Source organism: Spermophilus citellus, assembly GCF_964194105.1.
Source record: "Spermophilus citellus genome assembly, chromosome: 5".
NCBI classification, from domain to species: domain Eukaryota; kingdom Metazoa; phylum Chordata; class Mammalia; order Rodentia; family Sciuridae; genus Spermophilus; species Spermophilus citellus.
In genome coordinates this window covers 145,322,924-145,348,659 of record NC_138186.1, presented here as the reverse complement: position 1 = coordinate 145,348,659, position 25,736 = coordinate 145,322,924, and the positions used below count along the sequence as shown (strand labels likewise).

Here is a 25,736-nt window from a genome sequence, read left to right as displayed (position 1 = left end):
CAATTGCTTGGTGTTTCTTTATTTCTGTCTTCCCCTTTCTAGCACTTTGAAAATACAATTCCTAAAACAATTAGATGTTATTGTGTGTGTCTTTTTTTCTATGTAACCCCTGCCTCCACGCTGGCATTGCCTGGGACAGATCCTAAACCTCATGCAAGCTAGGGAAGCGCTGTACCACTCAGCTATACCCCCAGCCCTACCTTTCCTCTGGTTCAACTTTTCTGATGCTTCAGTGATTCTGAACTTTGCACAATGCCGAGGTGAAGGCTGAGGTTGGCTGGAGAGATAAATGGCAGCTGAGCTACAAGGCAGTCTCTGTAATTTTGTTTTCATTGGTTATTTTCAATATATTTATTAGGTTGTTAAACTGAACCATCTTGACTGGCCCTGGCCAAGTTTCTTACAGTGTAATTGGCACATTAACTATGCAGTTATAATGAAAGAAGCCAGTACTCTTAGGTGAGCGCCTGAAACTGAAATACAGATGGGCAAGTCAAGAGGGGGTCGAAGGTTCAGTGAGATCTTTTCCAAACCTCTTTGGTTTGGAAATCAAACTAGAAACCTCCTGGGGTCAAGGCTTCTGATGAGATTCCTGGAGCTTCTTGGTCCAGGCATGGGTTTGGAATACTTGGGAAACTGGTGACCACAGGGATCTCAGGGCTCCTCATTCTGGCTCGGTTTGGAAGTGCTGAGCTGTGTGAAAAGTAGGACACTGGAGGGGCTGTGGGGACTTTTTAAAACCTCAACAGGAATTTCAATTGTTCGTTTTGGGCAAGAGTTTGAGTTTGGTTCCTCTAAGCCCAAATAGCTTGTTTTCTACTGACTTTAGATTTTTTTTACTTCAAGTATATTCTGTTCAACTAATACCATCATATAAAAAAAACAGTCCATTATAGTAATGATAATAAAAAAATCAACATTGTGGCAAATTGAAAATAAAATAGTAGTGCCATTCTAACTGATTATGGTGTGCTTTTTTAGTATCTTAAAGTATGCAACAAACTCAGGGTTTTGTTTTTTTAATTAAATGATCTAAGGCCTAAATGAAAGACTAAAAATGTTACCCATATTAATTACTGAACTGCTTAAGTATGTTGCTTTTTAAGCAAATTAGAGTATATTTTAAATTTTTCTTTCAGCAATATTGTCATCCACATGATTTCATTATGCTAATATCAATCGAGAATGACATTAATTATAGAAAATATGAAAAATATAGTCTGAATGCAAATTGGGTGGATATTCACAGGGATTAATAAATAACCTAAGTAGGTGTCACATGACATTTTAATTTTCCCCTAACACTACCCACCAATTCTAACTCAAGGGAATTCAAGTGTAATGAACTTTCTCTCCTGTTGAATTGAAATTTAAGGACTCAGTCCATTTTTAACTAAATTTTTTTCTGGCATCATATCAAAACATTATGTTTATCAACTTTTTTTGAGTTTTAATTAGCCATTTCTTAAAATTCATTTTAATCATGCTTTTGATGTTTTTAGACTTTCATTCTTTAAAATACTGTGTGTGTACTCCACTGATAGCTCAATTCCCCACAACTTAATATGTATGATCAGAAAGAGTTGACCTACAGGGGAATTTCTAAATTTTTGATATTTATCAGTTTAATATCCTTCATGCTTTGGGATCTTTTGTGCTTTTTTGAAGTCAGATTTGCTATTTGAATAAGACCTTTTCTTTAAGGGTGACTCAGATTAGAGAAAGATGACAGAAAGGGAAAGGAAGGAAGGAAGGAAGGGAGGAAGGGAGGAAGGAAGGAAAAGACAAGACTCTTCTTTGGCTGATTCTTTAAACACTCTATTCACCAGTCTTAATTTTTTTCAATATTTTTTTTATAATATTTTTTGTCGGGGCAATTCACCCCTGAATTATTTCCTGATGAAGATATTTTAGTTTTTAAAACAGTAATTAAAAACAAAATTAAAGATAATTTTCATTTTTTATAACTGTATGTTATAGAACTATGTTTCCCAAAATTCTGGAAGTGATTCACTTGAAAGACCCAGTTTATTTTAATTGGCTAAATATTAACTTAAAACATTTATGATAGACAATATCTCTCTAATTACACTCTTGAATGCCCTCAAAACTCTGCACATTTATATAATCAAATGTTTTTTTTTTTTTAGATGACCAGTCGTGCATTCCTGAGACAGTTTTAAATTGAACCTTATTTCAAGAACTGAACTTGAGGGGCAGCATAAGGACTCCTTGTCTGAGAAAGGTGCAGTGTTGATTCTGTTCTGATTCCTCCTTGGCTTTGGTCAGTGTGGTCTCCCATGTCCACACTAACACGCACACGTGCACTCACACTCAGTCTTTCAAGTGGTGTGAACATCAATTCACTGCTCGCTGAAGTGTGCTCCCTCTTCTTTCTGCTTCCAGCCCCTCAGCCTTTGAAGTGCACATTTTAAACTTATTTCAAAATTGTTTCCCTTTGCTGTGTAGATTAACGGGAGGCTAGCAACTAACAATTGAACTGTTTTTAGGATTAAAACACGAATCACAAACTTTCCTTTCAGATTGCATTTCCATTTTTTTTTTTCCTCCTGAGGAAAATCAAGAACCAGAAATTCAGTTCCTTCTAAATTAATTGGATCATTGTTTGCTGCCTTTCCTCTTTGGACCTTCTCTTTCACTGACTCTGGAAGGAAGCGTGTGTTCCACTCATTTCAAAGGAATGCTTGCAATCTGGCAGTAGATTACGCGAACTCCAATTAGTGGTGCACAAGGTGTTGAAAAAAACAGGGCCTCCTGTGTAGGAAACACTTGGCTGGGATATGAAAAACACCTTCCCTGCTCAGATGTGAAGCTGCATCCCCAGTTATGTGAGTGGCTGGGCCAAGTCACATCCACAACAGGAGAAATGGAGTACAATACAAAACCAAACAGAAAAAACTCAAATCCTTTCTTTTAGGTATGCTTTGTGCATAGAATTCCTCACATGTTCCTCCTCAAGTCTTGATTAGAATGTAGTTTTAGGTTTTCTAATTTAAATACATTTTACTCTTCATTCACTGCAATAAAACAAACAAACAAACATGTCTACTAAGCTCTGGATGTCTAAGTCTTCACAGAATCCCGTGGGGAGAGAAAGAGGTAGTGAAAGACAACAAAGGCAGACACAGCCGAGAAACAGAAATAAACTTAACACAGTCTCATGTAGAACTAAGGTTAGTTTGAAGAAAAATGGGTAAACTGCTCCTGTGAAGACACTTTAAGCTGAAACCATTTACATTCATTCCTTATGTTGTTATCCAGAACATTCCTATGAATAAGGGAGAAAAACTTAGTCCCATGATGTAAAGGAATTTCTAGAGATAAAAAGTGGTTGCCTAAAAGAATGCTCAGGAGATTCTTGAAAAACCTGTGACCAGAATTCATACTGCTCTAGTTTAGATTTGTGTCCTATCTCCCCATCTCTTCTGCTTTGGTTGCTAAGTGATGTTGTACACTGCTTTTTTTTTCCTTCAATATTTATCATGTTATTTTATGTAATGGACTATATTGCATGCTTGATGATTTCAAAAATTCCCTTTTACTTTAGATATCTGTTTTCATAACTGGTTTGCATCTACATAGTGAGAGGGGCTGAATTCTTTTTCTGTCGCCCAGGCTAAGCCTACTTGTCCATTAATTTATCTGAAGCGTCACATTCTTTAAGGGCTCTGCAGTTCTTATAATTTATGGATGTTTTAAGAAAATGATGACTTTGCAAATGAGCATTAACAAGATTTTATTTCTGTTCAGGATTTAGCTCAGAATCTTCCCACCTCTTCCACCTACTCCATAGCCTTCTAAACAGACCAAGCCAAGCCCAAGGAGCTGTGGGAGGCTAGGGGGCACCTTTGGCTTCAGGAGCAGTAAGTCATCCTAGGGAAGTCAAATTTTATTTCTTGAAGGATAAATGTCTAGGACAGGCATTTGTGTAGCTATGCTATAGGGATGGGGATGGCTGTGTTGTCTTGCAGGCACAAGTGCCCTTCCTCTGGATTGCTACTAAGTCATTGACTCAGAACGAGACAAGAGTCAGATGTGGACACACCTGGATAAAACCTAAGCAGAAAAACAAAACAACAACAACAAAAATAACCCCCCAAAACCAAAACCAAAATACTTGAATGGGAACCATTGGAGTATGAGAAGCTTTGAGGAAGGCCTTGGCAGTGATGTGTGAAATTGATGACCTATTTGTAAACCCCTAGACAGAACTCTGGAAATCACAGGGGTGGGTGGGGTGGGGTGGGGTGTGTGAATATTATTTTCATATTGTTATTAAGAACTGATGAAAATAAAAAGGATAACTTAGTGTTATCCTCAATAACTGCTCAATGATAGCTGCAATTCTAGAAATCTGATCTTCCTTAACTTTATGCCTAATCAGATCTTTTTTATAGAGAATAAAAAATTTAGATGAAAACATCATATAACCACCATTCAACTGAAACTGATATGCATAATTATAAATTTAAAATTACTTAATATACAGTTGTGCACTCTGGATTTCTTGTTTGCTGTTTGGGTTTGGTTTGGTTCTTTTGGAAGGCAACATGTGTGGCCTTAGGGCATGTGCAATCAGAAGGGGATGATTCTGAACAGAATCCTGCAATATTCCTGAAAGTGGAGAAAAGCACCAATGTTCTAGGCATCCTGAGGTAAGTGAGATGCTTGTTGAAGCCTTTCCACTATCTGACCTCCAGACCATCATTAACTACAATAGAAGCAACAAATTTACCAAATAGATCAGCACCACACTCATAAGCATTAGTATGACTTTGCATAGGAGGGAAAAAGAATAACAATTTCTCTCTCTCTCTCTCTCTCTCTCTCTCTCTCTCTCTCTCTCTCTCTCTCTCATATTATTCTACTCCTGTGACTAAGCTTCAAAGGTAGTCTTATGAGACAACTGTTTCAGCAAACAGAACACTCTACAAGCCCAGGTTCCAGCAGGAATCCTAGGTAGCTGCCGTCGGGTCCTTCTGGCCCCACAGAGTTTAAGTAGGTGTCTCTTCTATGGGCTTTTAGGCACATGTGCAATTGTGCTCTGTGGTGCTTGGGCTATGGATAGTTTGTAATGTATTTGCACTTACACAAACATATGTCATTGAATTTGCATTTGTTTATTCACCAAAAACATTGATTGAATATCTAGCAGGCTTAAAGCAGTGACAAATATTATTTCTGCTCCTAAGGGACTTGTACTGCTTTTGGTGAAGATAGAAATGAAACATTTAATTATAAACGTCATGAAGAAGAGTGAAAGGTACTACGTGCCCTTTCAGGGCATTGGGAAGAACTCTCCAGAATGAATAATAGTTAAGTGAAAGACAATGAATGGACCATGGGAATTGACTTGCTTTTAGAAGGAAGGGAAATGAATGGAGTTGAGAAATTGCAAATTTCTTAGCAAAGCTTCCAGATGTGAATGAAGGTGGAGATAACTATGGGAGAAAGCTGAGGAGGGGGTCAGGATGGGTCATGAGGACCAAATAGGACTCAACCCAAGACCCTGAAGCTTAAAGAGAAGAGTGGTTTCTGAGAAGACTCCACCTTTGAGAGAGCTGAATGTCTGTCCAGGTGATCTGTAGCTGATTCTTCCTTTGGAACAGCCTGTGTAGCCTGTCATTCAATGAACTTGCCACCAACAGAGAAGCAGGTGGGTAGCTTTTGCATTTATGACATAGACAACCAAAGGTGGTATTGTTTTTTTGTTTGTTTGTTTTTTGCTACCGTTTGTTAATTTTTGGCTCCTCACTCACTGAGAGTTAAGTAAGTAATTGGGCTTATTTTTATTCTTTTAAAGCATTTGTTTGACCTATTTGTGCTTTTCCTTTTCAGTGTTGATACAGCTGCACTTGGAGAGAAATTTTAACTATCGTCATAAGTGGAGCTAGTACTTGGAAAGAGTAGTCGGTATTCAAGCCTGATTGAAAGCAGGGATGCCAACAGCTTAGGTATAACATAAGCAGGACCTGACTTACCAGGGTGGAGAGTAATGGACAGCAGGATATGGAAGAAGAAATAATGAGTGTTTATATTGCCTGATTTTGTGAGATATTTGTGGTTTATTTTTTTTAATCTTATAGGGAGTGTAATTAATGTTAATCTCATTTTACAGAAAACCTGCTCAAGGTCATAACAGATGTTCTTTTCACTTTTTCTTATTCTTTCAGGCTGCCTTAGATCTGAGGGTACAAATCCATACTTAGAACTTGAGAATCTAAAGGCGGCCACAGGAAATCTCATCTAAACTCAGGCTAGTATAGTCTTTGCCCTCCTTGCTTCCTCTCCTAATTACCTTTCCCCACAGGAATTTCAGATGACCTGGAATCAACAGGTAAGTTTTAGTGTATGCCGAGGGGGGGGGGGGGACTAGCCTTCAATTTAGCCTGGGGCCTCAGAAACTAGCTTAGATTTTTGTCTAGAATGCAATTAGGACTCTGAGGCTGGTCTAGAGCCTAAGTGGATATTAGAGATGGAAAGAATGAGGTGGTAGAAGGTAAGGGAATCTTTCAGGCCCCTGGAGCTGCTATTATCATGCCTAAAATGGTCTTCCATCTTGTTTATCTGCCAACCTGCTGATCCTCTTAAAAATCTCCATGAAAAGAGCTGTGCACCATCCTGGCTCATATAGTGTGGGTTCTAGAGACAAGTTTAAATTCTGCCTCTTCCTCTTATTTGCTGTGTGGTCTTAGTGTATATATATATATATATATATATATATATATATATATATATATTTTTTTTTTTTAATATTCTTTTTATTTGTAGATGGACACAATATCTTTATTTATTTATTTATTTTTGTGTGGTGCTGAGGATCGAACCCACCACCTCACACATGTAGCATTGAGCTACAACCCCAGCCTTAGACAAATATCTTAACATCTTAGGCCTTAGTCTATTAGCAGGATAATAGAGTACACACTTTCTTATAAGATGAATAAGTGCTTGAGACTGAATGGCTCCATTTGTTGATCATAATTAATGCAAATGTATTTAATACCTGGAATTTGCTAAGAAAGTAGACCTTAAGTATTTTCATAACCAGATAAAAAAGAGCAAGGTAATAAATATATTAGCCAGCTGGACTGTGGGAATTATTTCATGATGTATACGTATATTGAAACATTATGTTTTATCTATATACAAGTATATACAAGTTTTATTTGTCAATTGTACCTGAATAAAGGTGAAAAAAACTTAAGAAGATTAATAGTATTTGCTTCACAGGGTGGTATGAGGATTACATTGGAACATAGTTTAGTTTGCAACCAGTCTACTCTCAGATGTTGTCAGTCCACCATGACTTGATGCTCTTAAAGACCCTTCCCCTACTCTATTTCACTAAGTGTCATATAATATTTTACTGTTTACATCTCTGTCTTTTCATTAGACCGTGAGATCTTTGAGGGCTGGTAGTAATGCTAACATTCCATGCTTGAGTTATGGCAGTGTTCCAGAAACAGCTAATTTACAAATGAGAAGGCTGAAGTCTGAGAGGATAGTTTGCCCAGAATCACATACACAGCAAGAGACAAACCATGATTCAGAACTGGGTATGTCAAGTTGTATTCTCCATCCCTTCTCTGTAGGATCTTAGTTTTAGGTATCTCTGTATCCACTCCACACCTGTTCCATCCTCTTGAGGCCTATCTCAATGCCCAAAATGGATTAGATGCTCATTTAATGCTTGATGAATAGCTTTGATGGAGTGTACCCTATAGGAGTTGAGTCTGAAGTCACATGATCTGTGCAAGGTATGGCTAAATAGCCAAAAGCATTAAAAAGTATCATTGCCCCAGTTTTTACACATTTCTTATTTGGCAGAGGGTGAAAGAAAGATGAGTTGTTAAAGTTCAAGTCAATTACCCAAGAAATCCTGATCCCAAACTAATCCTCAGATCTCTACCCAAAACATTTTTCTTTGAATTTGCACCAAATTTCTTCTTTTCTGTGTGAGTATTCAAACATATATAATTTAATGAAAGTATTTAATTCATCAATCAGATTAAAAAATTAAATGGCATGTCTAGTCAACCAACTATATGTGAATATTATTTTAAAAGAATTGAACACATAAAGAGAATATCAAACCAGATAATAAAATGAATTCAGACACACATGGAATTTTTGTAATCTCTGCTTAGACACATTTTAAATTTTTTTCTGGTTCTGGGGATTGAACCCAGGGCCTTGTGCATATGAAACAAGCACTCTACCAACTGAGCCATCTCCCCAGCCCTGCTAGGACACTTTTGCCAACAATGCCACTGACAGTAATGTTGAGTCATTTGGAAATAAAGCTATTTGTTATGCTACCAGAAAATAAATTAATTTGTGAAGAGTAAATTAAAACCAAGGGTGGCCATCAGCTTCTAGCATTTGTCATATTCATTTACATTCATTCATTCAACAAATAATTATTGAGCCTCTATTACGTGGCAGCCACTACACACAGCCTTATGTTCTTGGAAATAGTTATGACAATCCCACTATTAGGGTTTGCCCTGAAAGAACAATTGAAGCAACTCAAAGGACTTTTCTTTTTCAAAATAGAATTGGAATGTATCAAAGGATGTGTATAAAGTGAAAAGAACCCTAGACTAAGAATCAGAAGCAGAGGATTAGAATTTCAGTCCTCTCACACAGCTATAAAACCTAGAATTTACTTAGCACATGTTCAGGGGTGGGCATTGTGTAGAGCTTTGTGGTTTAATATTTTATTAGCTTTATGATCCGGGGTAAGTCACTTGCTCAATCTGGGCCTCAGTTTCCCATTAGTAAAGTGGAATAATAATTCTGTGTCCACTGCTGGGTGGTTATAAGAATTGAAGAAGGTAATGGGAATATTAAAGATCCTTGCATTCTCTAAATTGTTATCTCATGGAAACTATATTGTAATAAACTTATCATTTACATTATCACAATTTATATTTCCTTGTAATTTATATATTTACTCCATGGGTATTTTTAGTTTGCTAATAATATGATTTTTGTTCTTGCTTGCATGCTTCTTCTGCAAAGTTGATATCCATAATAATTCATAGTAATAAATATTTGTGAATATGAGTTTTGATATACTGTATTATTTGCTTAAAGTGCACAGCAAAGAAGAGAGGGCAGAGGAGACAGTAGGAGAAGAAAGCATATGGGTAGAAAAAATGATGTGAATTGGATGGGAACAAAAAATATCATTCCCTTTCCACATAAGGTTGAGGACAAGGTGAGGGACTGGGATTAGAACCCAGATTTAGAAGAATCCTTTCTTATTCAGCAAAATGCTCTGCAAAATGATGATTAGCCAAGGAAGAAGAAGGGATAAATTAGACATTTTTATCAAATAGGTGCAAAATAATCATCTATTTTGATTCTAATGTTTGTTTTCTAATTTTCAGACTAACATTCTGTATCAGAATATATGAGTTTGAATTGTTACTTAATATTTCATGCTTGATTCCTTCATTCCAAATTGGATCATACATTTTCCAAGGGAGAGGGTAACAGTGTATATTCCTACCCCTCTCCAAGCTTGGTATAGGTTAGGCGAATCAGGAATGATCAACTTGTGGCCAGTCCTTTCTGCAAAGTGATATTCAATTATCCTATTATCACCATCACTGTTTTCTCAACCTAGATGTAGGATTATTAGTCTTGCATTTGTAGAAGCCATTCATTTATTTCTACTATGAGAAGGTGAGAATTAAAATTCGGAACGTGAAATAGTTTTGAAAACAGAATGGCCCAATTTGGGGGAGGTTAATCAAGTGAATGTTAGGATAGTATTCAAGGAGCTACTATGTTCTTGGAGTTTGCATAATTAAGACTTAGAAATTTATGCCTGTTGTCCAAGCTTTTCCTGCTCAAATGCAGAAACTCCCCCATCCCCCTACCCCTTGCCAAATTTGTCATTCTAAACTTAAATCAAATGTGGGCTGTATTTCAAGTGACTATGCCTTCTTGGCAGGGTTCCACCACGGCTGGGATCTCCATGGCCCCCAGTTTGGCTGGCTCTGGTGCCGAGAGGAGGGAAGTTTACATCTGCATAGCAAGTAGGAAGGTGCCTTTTGATTCAATGTCCAGGGATTTGATGGATTGAGAACTATTGAGAAATTGGAGCCAGGAATGGAGTCTGCATTCATTCTCCCCCCTTCTCTCTGCCTCAGAAATGAGTCATTTTTTAAAACTCCTACCGTTTAAAGTCACTGTTGACCATCCTGGTCCAAGACGCAGGTCAACGTGACATGTCAACCCTGCTCAGGCTGAACAACTGTTCAGAGCAGCTCATTCATAATTCATGCATCTAAAAGGTGTATTATGTGTATTTTGGCTGCTGACTTTCTAATAGTATTTCCGATATTTCCACAGCAGACCCTAAAAGCCATACTATTAAACTATTCCTTATGTAAATCTTCCCCAGTCCTTTTCAGATTAGTATCCTCAAGGGAATCCTTTTGGTCTCATAGTCGTTCAAAGCACAAAGAAAAGTCCCCCTGGATTTTGTAAAATATCTCCTTGTAAAAATCTCCTCTACTTCATCTCTTCAGTCCCATCCTTCCCAAATCCACACCTTTTACAGCATAAGAAGTGAGGTATAGAAGGCTCCTGAAATCACCATTGTTTAAAACATTGGAATATATACTAGGGCTGCCAATAAGTGGTACATCCTGGGATAATTTTTACTAGTCAAGCCCCCTAAGAGCAATTAACCAGGTACACTTTTTCTTAATTCCCTTTGATAATTGTTTCCAGCTGGCTGCCCAGTCTGGGAAATAGATCTTGGAGGAAGGATGAGGATAGTCTTTGTTCATTGAACATGATGGTAGTTCTGAATAGTTTTAGGCTTCTTCTGGGCGAGCAGATGTTTTCAGGGAATCTTCTACTTCCAGTTCAAGATCATCAAAACTCTGAAATCTTGTGAGGAAACCTAATGGTTTTTCTTAAGCATCACTAGAAGACACTGGTCCTGCCAGGCTCATCAGAAAATAAGCCATTGTGTTGGTATTTTTATAAAACCACAGGTTTCTGAGAAGTTTCCCCTCTTATGGTGTTCTGGAAAGGCCTTCTACTTGCCAAGAGTGATCAATCTTAATTCCTAAAAAGCTGTGGCTGGAATTCTAATGGCAGCATGTTACGAATTGGCTTGTTGTGTTAATGAGTCTTAAGGGGATATTGTTCCCACAAATAGTAATATAGATGCTAAATTCAAGTAAAAACCTCTTTGTAATTAATTAGGGTTTTGACTTTGAGTGACCATTTATATAATGAGTAACTGACTACAAACATAAGAACACAAACACTTCATATTTTAACTAAGGATTTAGTTGACAACAAACTACTGGCAAATTCCATACACTTTTAGAAAATGACTCTTGTGTGTCATTTGACCCAACCAAACCTTAAACCCTTGTTTCTCCTTTAAATCCTTCAGAGCATTCTGGCAATTATATGATTAGAGGTATTAAGCTGTCATTGTACACATTGAGGTATAGTAGGTAAAAGTTTGCTGAAAAATTAGAAGTAAATGTTACTTTCAATATTTACCACTGGGATTGCAAATATAATTAAGTCAGAATTCTTTTCCATGACTTTTCTTCCCACTATTTATGACTCAGTAATGAACCTTGGTTGAAGGAATGTAAATCAAGTGAGTGCTTTTTTTGCTAATGGAAGATAAGCAAAAACCAACAACTTATGTTTCTGGGAGACCATTAGAAACAATAATAGTGTGTACCAGTGCTATGTTCTTTATATGGATTATCTGATTTGACCCTTGTAGCAGCACATTGATACAGTTCTCTTTGTTATTTCCATTTTATAAATGAAAAAACTAGAGCTCGAGGAGTTCAGTAAAGATGCAAGGCAGTTCAACGCCACAACCCATCTTTTAACAATGATAATGAATTAAAGAGAAGTATCCCCCACAATAGAGCTAACCATCAGGGTAGGTAAGTTAGTGGTTATTATTTTTTCATGAGAGTTTTTTTTTTAAAGAACATAGTGGAGTCACAAACCCTATACAAATGGAGTTTATTTCTAAAGGAGTTCAGAAATAAAGGCTTTCTGAAAAGTGCAGTTCTTTATGTCTTTAACTACTCAGCTTTGCAGAGCAATGGCAAACACCACAAATCCCAAGGATCACAGAAAGGATCCAATAACCTCTATGGTGGCCCAATTCCTGCTTGAAGGTCACTGTACAGTGGCAAGTGTGAAGCACACCGGTGTCTGTGTGCATCTTGGCTGCAGACATCCAGCTTGGTTTCCAATCAAAAGGTAATCAACTTGGTTAGTAATGGAGGGTAAGATGAGTGACATAAACATATACTAGCCATTGATAGTTCAGAGCCCACCTTGACCTTGAAGAGCTGTTGGGAATAAGAGCAGGGCAGCTTTAAGATGTTGAAATGCACAAATCTTCATGGTGCCTTCCAGATTCTTCCTCCTTCTTTTACTGGGATTCCCTCACCCCCTGTGCATCTTTAGCATTATTTAGCTCCAACCTTCCTTTTTCTTTCTGAATGCCATTGTTGAGTTTAGAAAGCCAGTGTTACTCTGTCCAAGCATGCTTCCTTGCATCTTTTAGTCTTCTGCTCTTACTTTTCTCATAGAATCATTGTACTTAGACAAAGTCAGAACCTTGACTTTTTTCTGCTGTTAACCTGGTTCCTCTAGGCCCCTTCCCTCGTCCATGCCACACTGGTAACTTTCCTCTATAAGTTTCCTTGGAAATGGCCTCAGAAAAGATATCTGGACCACAGCTTTCAATACGCCTGACACCCAGTTGCTCATCATTTTTATACTGAATAGAAACAAATTCACTTGTTTTTGTTCTCTTTGTGTTTCCTTTGTGTCCTATTTACTTGTAAATCCAAACACATCGATTCTGTCCAATTTTTATGAATCCTTGGGAAATATTCAAAGGGTTTTTACTGAGTAGAATGTTAGGTAAAATATGGGAAATGGGCTCAAGTAAAATGAGAACTATTTTCATATATTTACTCTGAACTTCAAACACAGCACATATTTTTGAGTGTCTACATCTGCATTTTGAGTGTATGCATGTGTTCATACACTGAGGGAATGTCAATGGCAAAGAAAAGGAGTTGGTGCTGGTACTCAAGGTAAAGAACATTAGGTAAACAGCCAGATCAAGACTCACCTATAAGATACCTTACCAATGGGCATATAATTAGAGCCAAATGTCTGGCAACAAGAGCAAAAATAAAAATATTTCTTCTAAAAGGCAGCATTTACTTCAGAGTTTTTCTCTTTTCATTTTAAGGATTATGATGGCAGGTATGCCCATCATGGGGTTAGCAGAACCGCACGAGTTGAACATCACAGAGGATGGTACTGGAACAGGAGCTGAACACTCTGCAGAGACCTGCACTTGCCTCATAAGCCTACACCTCCCATTCTCACTCCCCATACTTTCCCACATGTCTTTGATCCCCAAACCACTTCTTTTTAGGTCCTTACTGAACGGTCTCTTTGGAACCATCTTTCAGTGAGAGAGTCTGTTAAAGCCTTCTCCAGGTGACACACCTACATATCTGCTTAAATTCCTTAAAAGGAATTTATGGTCATCCTCCATGACCATCCAAAGAGCCCTTATCAAAAAATTGTTCCACATACCCAAAGCCAGGAAAAACATTTTCTTCCCAGCAAATCTTCCTGGAGACAATGAATGTTGTCATGATTTCAGTCTGCCCTTTGCCCTGTCTGCTAGGAAGTTCAAATTTCAGTTTTGCTCAAGTCCTTCTTATCATTGTTCTCCCTCCCTCCTATTTTATAGATGGCTTTTGTTACTCACCCTGACAGGATGATTTTATGTCTTCGTATTCTTAGGCTTTATTGGAAGCCTCTTATGAGCTTACAAATCTTTTTGAAAGTAGGTAGATGTTGTACAAATAAGTTCTTGTCCCAAATCTTTTTTATTTTAAATTTACATGTAATGCTATATCTATTTCAATCTTGATTTAAACTCTTACCTCATCCTCTGAACAGCCCATACATACACCTCTGCTTATTATATAATAGCTGGTTCTGTAGTTAGGAAACTTCTTAGAGGGGAGAGTATCTCTCATTTATATTTAATCCACCCATACATATTTTGTTTTGGTGGGCCATGGAGTAGGTAGTAGCCAAGGAAAGGTGAAAATAATAAAGATGTTACTAAATATTTCAGATATGGTAATATATCTTTTAGCATTATACCAAAGACATTACATAGCTGCAGATTAGTTGCCAAGATTGAGAAAGCTCAACTTAAGGAAGCAAACTCCTTTTGAAATGAACCAGGCTTAGTTTTTCCATGTCTTATAAACAGTCAGCTTCATCCAAGGTTTATAATGCACCAAGCAAGATGAATTGGCTATTGGACTAATGTAGAAGCTCTGTGTAATGTCTTTGAACACCTTAATGTTGACACTAAAACCATAATTCACAATTTCAGGATATGCTTCTTGGGGAAAGAGAGGAGAGCAGGGCTAAACAACAATGCAAGAGTTCAAAAGGGTTGAAGATGCACTCCGGGTATTTGGATTGGCACTCTAGAGCTGGCGGATGCTTGCCACTGCTTATCTGACTTATCTAAACTGCTGACGTCAAAAGAATTAGGCTAGAAATCTTATGATTACAGCTTTTCTTGTGATCTTTTCTGGTATTTCCTGTTTCCTGTCAGGCCAAATATACTTCGAAAGAGGGTTATTTTACGGCATTTCACTGTTTCTGCCTAAGCTAGAGCCAGAAGTACAGGGAGCATGAAATAAAAATAATTAAGAACAACATCAGAAAGCTATGCCCAGCCCTATTCCCCTCACCCACTGGCATTTCTTTTAAAGCATCAAAAAAGTTTCAGCAAAGGTTCAGAGTAGGATCTGGATTTTAATGGAACCAGAGCTATTGTTCAGGACAGAAGAAGCCCCTTCAATTGTATTTCTAACTATCAGCTTATTTGGGTGGTAGTAAGCAGGCAGGCTGTGAATGTTATGATGTAGATAGCCAAAAACAAAACAAAACAAACAAACAAAAAAAACTTCTGGTATGAGGGAGAGAGAGTTCAGGAGCAAAAGGAAGAAAAATGATCATTAAGGGCCATAACACCTTCCGGGGCCACAAATACCTGTCATAATCAGGAAAGAAAAAAAGTGGTTGGGAATGGACTTGCCCTTATAAAATCTTGTCTAACTGTTGCTAGATCTTCAATTTGCTTTCTGAGCACAGGCCAGAAAGAACATGATCAGCACCATGTTTGCAAAGAGATCTTGAGGAATTGACAGGTGAATCCTCAGTGGTTTATGAGCAAATGTACTACAGACTCTCAAAGCCACTGTCTGGCCTGATCCACCCTCCTGAAACTCCACCTCTAGGCAACTACGTAGAAAGAAGCAGAGCTATTGAAAGGGTCACAGTGACATTTCATTTAAGGAACCAGCACCCTCTCTATCTCTTTCACTCATATATAACTTCCTTTAACCTTACAGTCTTGGTTAAATTCTCACATCTAGCATTCTGTTCTGGTAAATGACTACTTTGGTACATTGCAAACGATCTAGATGGAAAGATTCACAAAGACAGAGTAGTACTTGCCCAGACAACTTATGATCTAATTCTGAAAACAAGAAAGAGGAGAGCTTATAAATACACACACACATCGCATATGTATGTTATATAGTTGAGTATCTCCTATCTGAAATGCTTGGTTGGGATCAAAAGTTTTTCAGATTTCAGATTTTGAAAAATTTGCTTACATAATGAGATATTGTGCAGATGGGACCCAAGTCTAAACATGAAATTCATTTATTTAAATCTACACCTTATACAGATAGCCTGAAAGTAATTTCATACAATATTTTTAGTATGTGTGAGTTTTGACTGTACCTGTCACATGTGAGGTCAGGTGTAGAATTTTCTACATGTGGCCTCATGTTAGTGCTCAAAAGTTTTAGATTTGGGAGCATTTTGAATTTTGCCCTTTCAGATTAGAGATGCTCAACTTGTACACACGTAATTCTTCTTCCTGTAGGGATGGACACCACATACTTATGTAAACCAATCAGAGATGTTAAGTATTTGGATGTGAAAAGGGCAAAAAATCAAAGAGATGATCATGTAAAGAAGCCTTTTTGCAGTTGAAAGATTTCAGGGTTTGACCACAATAGGCAGGGAGGATTAGGGACCTCAAGTTGACCCTTGTGTGTTCAGTTACCAGTTTTGCAACCCTGAGTATGTATGACCTCTGTGGAGTCTCAATTTTCTCATTTGAAAGAAATGCAGTGGTAAAACTAGATGGTCTCAAAGGCCCATTTCCATTGGAAAAAGCAAAGATATTTCTACTTTCCATTTAATTGTTTCCAATAGTTTTACTAGAATTAAGAAGTCTTGTCCATATGCAATCTGGTATCTCTAAGGTCTTGCACTCTATTTCCCTCTGTTCTTTGCTTAAAATACCTTACCAAGCTAAGTGACTCATTTCCATTCTCAGTCGTTTCTTGTGCTCCTCTGTATTTGCATCTATGTTCATGCTAATTCATTCCCCAAGAAGATCACTTCCTCACATTTTGTTGAGATCTTAATACCTAGCTGTAATGATCAGTTCAAAACCAAGCCTTCCTGGGCCACCCTAGAAAGGGTCAGTTAATCCTCATGAACTACCTATCACACTTGGTTCGCTTACAAGTCCATAGTTTTAGCTAACTTACCACATTATAAGCTACATTTAAAATTGGGTTCCTATCATACATTTTCTCATCCATTCTGTGGCACCTAACCTTGAAAGAATTGCTTGCTTTAATAAAAATGTCAACCTCAAAACAGAAAGAAACATGACTTGGCAAAGACTCAAATCTGTTCTCAGATTATGAGACATGAATTAATTTTATTTAGTCTCAAATTTGAAGATGAACATGCTTTAAATGGCAGCTCTGGATTGGAGAAATAAGAATAGAAACCATTCAGGATAGTGCATCAAGTGGTGGAAGGCTTTGGCTTGATGATTTACACAGCACTCCTTGTAGTTTTGTGAATTGAAGGAAAAATTCTTTTCATCATAAAATTCTCAACCTCTACTAAATGTAGCCAAACTTCAAGTTATATATTCATCACTATCTTTACTCTAAGTCCACCTTTTTACCAGCTGCTGTTGCTGAATGATCTTTCTTTCTTTTACAGTACAAGGGATTGAACCTAGAGGTGCTAAATCACTGAGCCACATCTCCAGCCCTTTCATTTTTTATTTTGAGACAGGGTCTCACTAAGTGGCTTAGCCTTACTAAATTGCTGAGGCTGGCTTTGAACTTGGAATCCTCCTGCTTCAGCTCCCATCAGCTGCTGGGATTACAGGTGTGTGCCACTGCATCCAGTTAGAATGAGTTTTCTGATATGTGAATATTTATCTTGTCATTTTCCATTTTATTTACCTGATATTTTCTCATTGCTTAGAGAATGCACTCTTTAGAAAGGCAGATGAGCCCTTGACTATCTGGTTTCCAGCATTCTTTGCTTATCTCATCTGTAGTTTTTGCCTGATATATTCCATATGCCTCAATTTGCTATTCCCCACAATTTCTTGGATTTAGTCTAATTGTTTATACATCTTTTAATGTCTTTCATCCCTTCTTAATTTGCAGAAATGTTACCAACTTGAGTGATATCTAAAAAAAATGACCTTCTTTCTGATTCTTTAATATCCACAATAAAGATAGAATTATTCATTCCTTCATGAGTATGTACCTTAGTATATCATAAATCATATCTATCTATCTATCTATCTATCTATCTATCATCTATCATCATCATCTATCTATCCATCAACCATCCACTTCAATGTTTTTGAGTCATGAGATTTAATGTCAAAGGACCAAAGATGGTGTTTGGCACATGATAGTTACTAAACAAATTAAGTAGAATGAATATTCTTGGTCCTTCTTCGTAGTCTTCTGGAGTGTTATTTCTACCATATTGTAAGACATATGCCATTGATATCATGGGGTTGCTTAGGTATCTGTCTCTTCTAACTAACCACACCTACCTTTTTTCCTTCTTCTTCCCAGGATTATAATTCAATACGCTGGATAGACACACAAGAGGTAATTATTCAATTGAATAATTTGGAAAGAAACCAAAAAATTTGAATTTGAGTTCCATTTCCTGAATATCTTCAATAAATAATCAGTAATACAGATTTCAATTTCTTCTCATTTTGGAATAAATCCCAATGTGATTGACACTCATTGCGGAATACAAGAAACTAAATATTTGCATGTAATATTAAAACACTATTTTCAAATCTATGACCTCCTAGAATGTTCCTAATTATTTTTGCAGGATTTGAGACATTTTCAAAGCAAAATTTGTTTTAGTCCAATTTTGTCTATTCATGTTTTACAATGCTCTTATCACCAAATCAAGAAATAGGGTATTTTCATCCTAAACAGGGTAGGAAGAATTTGCTTTAGATTTTACAAATCTGGTGAATCCATAATTTCTTGATTTTATATACTAATTTAATTGACAAGGAAATAGTTCCTTTTCTTCTACTACAGAATTAAGAGCTTATTAACGAAAAGCAGTGAAAAGCTCAGAATTCAAAGGAGATGGATGTATCTAAATCTCCAGTGGGTTATAGAGACAGGAGGGGGAAGAGGCAGCAGATTCCCCTAATAGACCCTCTTGGAAGAGGCAGTAGTGATTCCTGTTACAGTGCTAGAAGAACATAATGATCCCTCTGCAATGCTGGCAGCCTGACTGGAGTTCACCCTCACTTCCTCCAGCACTTTCCATCCCTAGGGGCCAGGGACCAGAGAAAGAAGGAGTAGAATTCTCAGAAATTTCCAGTTAGCTCGAAAATGCATGAAACCTGACCAGAGTACAATGCACTGTATAATTATGACCACAATTACAATTAGTTGCAGATACAAAACCTCAGAAACCAACCAAAAAGGTATATATTGGTACACATCCTGTTTCCTGTATTACACTCATTCAGTTGAACTTTCCAGTGTCAAAGTCTTGAGACTTTGCTGAAATGTACACGTATATTTTTAAGAGAGAAAGTGAAGGAGGGAACAGAGAAGTCAGAACAATTGAGTTCAGCATATGCATGATAATAGAGCGCAAGCAAGTCCCAGTGAAGGTGCAACCCTCAGGCATAGGGTTAAGCACATAGTAGTGCAACCACAGGGTAATGCAGACAAAGTTTGTTGAGCGATATTTGTGCATCCATTTGCTGTTTCTTTTATTTCTTTTTTATTATTTTTTCACTCTCCTGGACATATCTTCTTGTTCTGTCCCACCAGAGGTATCTACTGAGGCTGATCAAGAATGCTGTAGCAAGAAGGAGAAGAGAAAGAGGGAGCTGACAATCATCATTTGACCTTCAGAGTAACCAAATTCGGGTTTGTTTTGTGTGTGAGTTAATAGCAGAACAATAATCTTGAGAACTGCTCTTTATGGAAAGATAAATGGATTGTCTTCATTCTTTAATTACTTAATATACTAAAGATTTCTTTACCATACTGGGAGGGAGGCCTGTGGATTTGGTTCCACACAGAGATTTCCTTCTCCTGGGGGGAAAACTTCGAGGGTGCAGGGGAAGATATGTTTAAACAGGAGAGGTTCAGAGGCCACTCCTGATGCCCTGGGGAGTTGGGGAAGGGGAGTCAAAGGCAGAGCCAATAGTAGAACATACCTGTGGTTCTGCCTCTCAGGTTGGCACCTTGCACGTGTGTGGGGCAGAAGCATTCAGATAGGTATATGGGGACTAAGGCACACATGCACCCTGATGCCATCTTGGGGAGAACAAGGAGGAAGGGAAAGAAGTAATTTAATCCAGAAAAGACTGACAACCATGTCATTAATTAAAAAATTTAAACCTTCTTATTCTCCATTTAGATGGGTTCAAGAGCAAAATTTGATTGGTTGGAGAAGAGACATAGGCTGTATTTTATGACACAATTGAGTATGGAAATTTGAAATCTCTTTTACAAATATTTTAAACAGCAGCTGTTTCCTCCTCATTTCACTTCCTGCCCCCAGGCACTCTTTGCTGGGTTCTCCATCTATTCCTTTCTCTTCTCTTTCTTTTCTTCTTTTTTATTTTCAAAAAAACCAATTTTTATTAAGGTGTATTTTATGTATCATAAATTATCCAGTTTCAAGAGTACAATTCAATGATTTTTAATAACTTTGCTGGGTAGTACGGCCATCACCTTAAGTCAGTTTTAGGATATTTCCACTTCTCTGACAAGATCCCAATGTTCATTTGCAATTAATCCCATTCCTACCCCCAACTCCTGGCAAGCACTAAGTTACTTTCTGTCTCTATAAATTTTCTTTTTCTGGACATTTCATACAGATGGAACCATAGGATATATGGTCTCTTGGGTATGGCTTCTTTCGCTTCCGGTAATGTTTTTGAGGTTCGTTCATAATGTATCATAAGCCAGCAGTTGGTTTCTTTTTATTGTTGAATAGTGTTTCACCATATTTACAGACCACATTTTTGCTTTTCCATATGCATATGTCCATATGAGTGATGCTATTTAGATTGTTCCTAGTTTTTGCCTGTTGAGATATCTGTATCTGAATCACCTTCAGCAAATTCTATCTACCTCCTTGAATGAGACCTTCTAGATATGTATATCTTTAGGTTTTCTGAAGTGCCTGTTATTTATGTACGTAGATTTATTTGAGATAATTGGGTGCCATCCCAAAGTATCTGGAGAGGGAAGCACAAAAGAGAATCTCACACATTGGCTTTAACTCTACAGGTTAAGGAACACACGAGGACTCAACTGTAAAAGTTCTAATCATTTCATTCCTGTGTTTCTCACTACCCTTGGCTATTCAATTTTCCTTTTCAATAACTTGACTAAAGATTTACATTCATGTGCTTTGCAACTCTCATCTTGATTTTTATTTTACAGTTTTCTGGATCTAGTACTGTTTAGTTTCTATTACCAAGTACATGAAACTGCTACTCAGTTTCTCTTGAAATTTGTTCTTCTATTCTCCAGGATTTTATTTTTCTTCAGTGAGCTTGGCCTCTTGGACTCAAGGCCATCCACAAGTCAATGCTGCTTTGTCAATCACGCCTCCTAATTGTGTACAAGGCTAACTTTTAAGTTTTATCTTGTCGCTAATGATAAAGATGTGATTTGCTAGCTCAAGTACTCCCTTAGCACTTGTGCAAGAGCTGATAAAGTGACCAAATGCTCAGGACAGGGGCTTGGTTTATAATCTATAACATATATTCCATGTGGGTTTTTTAAGTTCTTAAGGGTCTCTGATTAATTTTGTAATTTGAGGAAATTTAAGACAAAAGATAAAACTTCTCTTAGCATTTTAGACATTGATATCAATTCCAAAGAGAAATTCATGGAAAAGTAGAGAGGGATAAAAGGAAAAGAGGAAGGATAAAATTCATGTAGACATGATACAAGCACTGTGAGCTTTGCTTAAATTTTTGATATGGTGAGATGTACCTACTATGCATTCATTGACAATCAATGAGAGAAAAAAATCAGATGGTAGAAAAGAGCACACATTTCCAGTTGCTTCTCTGAGTTTTATAAAATCAGTGCTTCATTATCCAGTTAAACCAGCCTTATTGGAAAAAAATAAAAAAAGAAAGAAAAGAAAAAAGAAGCAGCTTTCAGGCAAAGAGCAGAAGATGTGGAAATAACATCTTCCCCTTAGCTTCATCCCCTCAAAAGCTCATTTGTAGGGCCAAGTAAACACATCTCTTCTGCACTCTATTTTTAAAATTATGTTAGAGAGTACACAGGCTGTTGTCTGTAAAAGAAGCAACTTTAGAAACTTTGGTTGAGTTTATATAAAGCAGTCCAAGATGCATGAGCAGAGTAATTATTTTTAAAGTATATAAATGAATGCAAAGTTTGTAAGCATTTGCTCTAAAATTTTGTAATTATCAGTAAATTACAACTTCTTTATGTAGAGAGAACTGTCTCATATTAGTTTTGAGTTCTGAAATTCACTCTTGTGTATTCTTACATTTTAAAAGCCATAATGACTAATCCTGATCTTCTGCTAGAATACAAGTTTAAAAATGATTCCATTAAAAGAAAAAAAAAACTAGGTTTTATGCATCTTGAATAATCTGTCTCTAGGAAAAAAATGTTCATTCAGGCACTTAATGGCAACTTGTAAACGATTTTATTCCTTCTGATAATTTTCTAACACCACCCTCCACCCCCCACACATATCAAAATGTATTGAGTGGCTGACAAGTGAAAGATGTTAGGGTGAACACACACAAAAAATAGAATGTTCTCCAGACTCCCAAAGAGCAGGTAATGGTGGAGGGGAAGAAGCAAATGTACACTACTTGTAACAAAATAAAGTGATTTGCCTGTGAAATAAATACAAAAGAAGTTCTATGAGATTTCAGAAGAGGAAGACAGTCATTCTGATTATCCCCAGGGGATTAGCTCCAGAGCCTTATGCAGATACCAAATCCAGGTATGCTCAAGTCCTTTATATAAAGTGATGCTGTATTTGTACATAACCTATTCACATCATCCAGATTGCTTATAATATCTGGTGCAGTGTGAGTGCTATGTAAATAGTTGTTGTTTAGGAAATAATGACAAGAAAGATGTCTGTATAGATTAAGTACAAGTGCATTTTTATATTATTATTATTATTATTTGATCCATAATTGACTGAGTCCATGAATGCAGAACCCCTGGATACTGAAGGCTAGTTGTATTTTTCTTCAGTCATCTTGAGAAGGCTTCGTGAAGAGCCTTGCATGTGAGTGTGGGAATGGGAGAAATTGGGTACCTGGAGGGAAGTCATATTAAGCACTGGGAACAAAAAGTATAATGCAAAAAGGAAGCTGTAAGATGCTTGTCTTGTCTGGATAGAATATAAGTGCTCAGAGGGCAACATTGACAAGTAAAGTGAGCTCCTTCCTCCTTTGAATGCAAGACGAAGGATTGTCGATTTTTTTTTTCTCCAGCTGGAAAATCATTAAAGAATTTGGAGAGGGGTGAAAAAACTCTGCCTTTTCTTTTTTAACATTGTTATGCTAAATCCCAGAGCAGAAAGAAGAGGGCTAGAGAAAATTCTGCCATTGGCAGTTACTGCAGAATTATAGACAAAATGACACGAGGTTTGAACAAGGGCCACGTAACTGAATAGATAAGAGGGAAAAGGTAAGAGAGAAGTTGATGAAAAAATAACACATAAAGCCCATAATTGTGTGTTATGCTTACCATTACTGAGAATGTAGCAGGGCTTGAGCTCTTTCTAGGCACTTTTTTTTTTTTTTTTAGAGGGGGCATTATCTCATTTAATTCTCATTACAACCTAATGTGAAGGTGCTATTACAGTTTTTCCCCTTTTATGGGAGAGAAACTAAGGCTCTGAGAGGTGAAGTAACTTGTCCAAGGTCACACAATTCAGTAATGGAGATGCAGGGCTTAAAAACCTTTAAATCTCAACACTTTAACTAAAATCTGACACATTGAGCCTTTCTTATGGACTTAGAAGTAATCAGAACTGGGAAGCTGGAGAAAATCACTTTGAACTTGGGTTTCTGTTATGCACAAAAACAAATCAAAGTGCAAGAAAAGGTTCAGTTCGCAGTGAAAGGATGTTTTCCTGTTTTGAATTAATTTTGCATTCCCATTTTAAGGATCGATTAAATGGCCAATGATTATTATCCAGTATAGCTACATACGAGCAGTAGTTTTAGCAAAACCTTATGAATTCATGTCAGGTTATTTGCTGTTGAGACAAATTGATTTTTAAAGCAATTTGTTTTGCTTTGAATGAGGTCATTAGGCACTGATGAGTATTTGAAAGTATATGTGAAGTTTTACAAGTGTTCTTGAATTTTACTAGTTTTACAGTCAATATTTTGAGTGGACAGAGAGGCTTAAACTAGTAAGTGCTTGTTTTCACACTGACTCTGTAGACTGAACTCTGATTCATTAATTCATAATTGTTCTCTGAGTCTGTTGATTCATCTCTGAATTATGCTGTCTAGCACAATCCCTGGTATACATGAAGCAACTAATAAATGTTCCTTGAATTATAATGATCAGAGTGTTTAGTCTTTAACATATTAAATTCATATCATGTCTGATTATTGAAAAGTTTAAAATTATACATTAAATGCTAATATGAATTGTGGAGTTTAGGAACCAAAATTCTTTCGAAGAATTTTCTTGTCTGATGTTTGATATTTAGAGCTGGGTATAAAGCAAATTTCTGATATTTGTATTCTCTATGAAATGTGAGTTTCAATGGCTATTGAGAAATGGGCTACAATTTTTTTCTTTTTCTTTTCTTTTTTTTTGAGAGAGACAGTTGTGTTTTCTATATTTTTTCTGGAACCAAAGGCTTTATTGAAATGGGAACAAGCCTAATAAATAAGTAAAATATAATGTAAAATTTAGACCAGAGATGCCAAAATGAAAGGTAAGTTCCATAGCTGCAGAGTTTTCAGTTATTTGGACTGAATTTTAAAATCAAATTATTTATTCAACTAAGAACAAGTCCTGCTAGGAGATGTCTAGTCTTAAGCTGCTTGCTGGCTAGAATCATAATTAGAATAATATTTGTGTTCGCAGCATCTGAGAAACCACCTGTTGTTTCTCATCCTCTTCTCTCCCTGCTCCCTACCTCAGAGCAGGCTTTTATCCCTGTGATAGAAGCTTAATTTCTGTTAATAGTAGATGAGGATTTTCCCCTGGGTCTTCCCAGCACTTGAAGCTTCTTTCTAAAACTAAAATTCACAAGATAAGTAGAAAAATGCAAAGAAGGTACAATTCTTTAAATTCTTTTGTCTGCTACTATTATTTTTCTGGTTTGACTGAGGTTTGCATCATGAATTCTCATGCTTGCTCCATCAACATATAATCAATAAAGCCATGTCTTAAGTCTTAAGTATAAATTTAAATTACCTACCACATGCCCCAATCATGTGAGTTTTGGAGACCAGAGTTGGGCAACTGAGGTCCTGATCTGGTTCTTACACAGTTGAAATGTGTCAGCTTGGTCAAATTGCTTAGTCTCTGAGCTATTTACCTCAGTTCTAAAAATATAGGGGCTAACTAGTTAATCAGATGACCCTGAGAAAAGGGGGAAAAGATGTGAATAATTAAATAATATGGTACAATTCACTAAACTGAGTTGAAATTCTGACCTCAAACATACCCATCCCCTCCAGAGTCCCTTTCTAGGGTAAACAGTGCTTTGGCCAGTGCCTGGCTTGGCCAAAGATGCCATAAGCCCCAACATGTGAAAGTGACTAGTCCTTCTTTTTCTTGCTGTCTCCCATTCTCTTCTCCAGCCTAAGGTTTGGAACAGCCACTGAAGTGTCTCTAGTGCATGCTGATCTGAAGATGGTGGGAGATGTCCACATGTCACCTTGCTCTCATCAGAGCACTAGAGACTCCTGTGCCTCCATCCAATTCAGTGTATTTCATCTTAAAAATCTCTCACAAATACTTATTTATATCCTTATTTTCCCATGAATTCTTTTTGCCCTCTCCATTTAAAATAAAACCACAAAACATTTTTCTATTTCACTCGTAAAGAACAAAGTTCCAGTGTCATCTAAAAAATACGAGTAAAAATAATGATGCCCTTCATGAAGGAAGAGAAAAACTGGAACTTTTAAGGTTACATTAGACTGGTAACACCATCTCCAGAGTCCTCTAAAGTGACTATTAGTTCTATTC

The 25,736-nt window shown here is 37.0% G+C and overlaps 1 protein-coding gene and 1 long non-coding RNA gene across 4 annotated transcripts in view; one reads left to right on the top strand and one right to left on the bottom strand.

Moving 5' to 3' along the window:
* The window catches only part of LOC308649269, a 29,844-nt gene extending 25,635 nt beyond the window's left edge, over positions 1 to 4,209 (top strand). The window contains exon 3 of the long non-coding RNA XR_014022075.1: positions 2,151 to 4,209. This is a non-coding gene — a long non-coding RNA (uncharacterized lncRNA). The remainder of the gene's footprint in view (positions 1 to 2,150) is intronic.
* PDE7B (phosphodiesterase 7B) overlaps positions 1 to 25,736 on the bottom strand; it is a 308,410-nt gene that overhangs the window by 110,285 nt on the left and 172,389 nt on the right. The window lies entirely within an intron of this gene.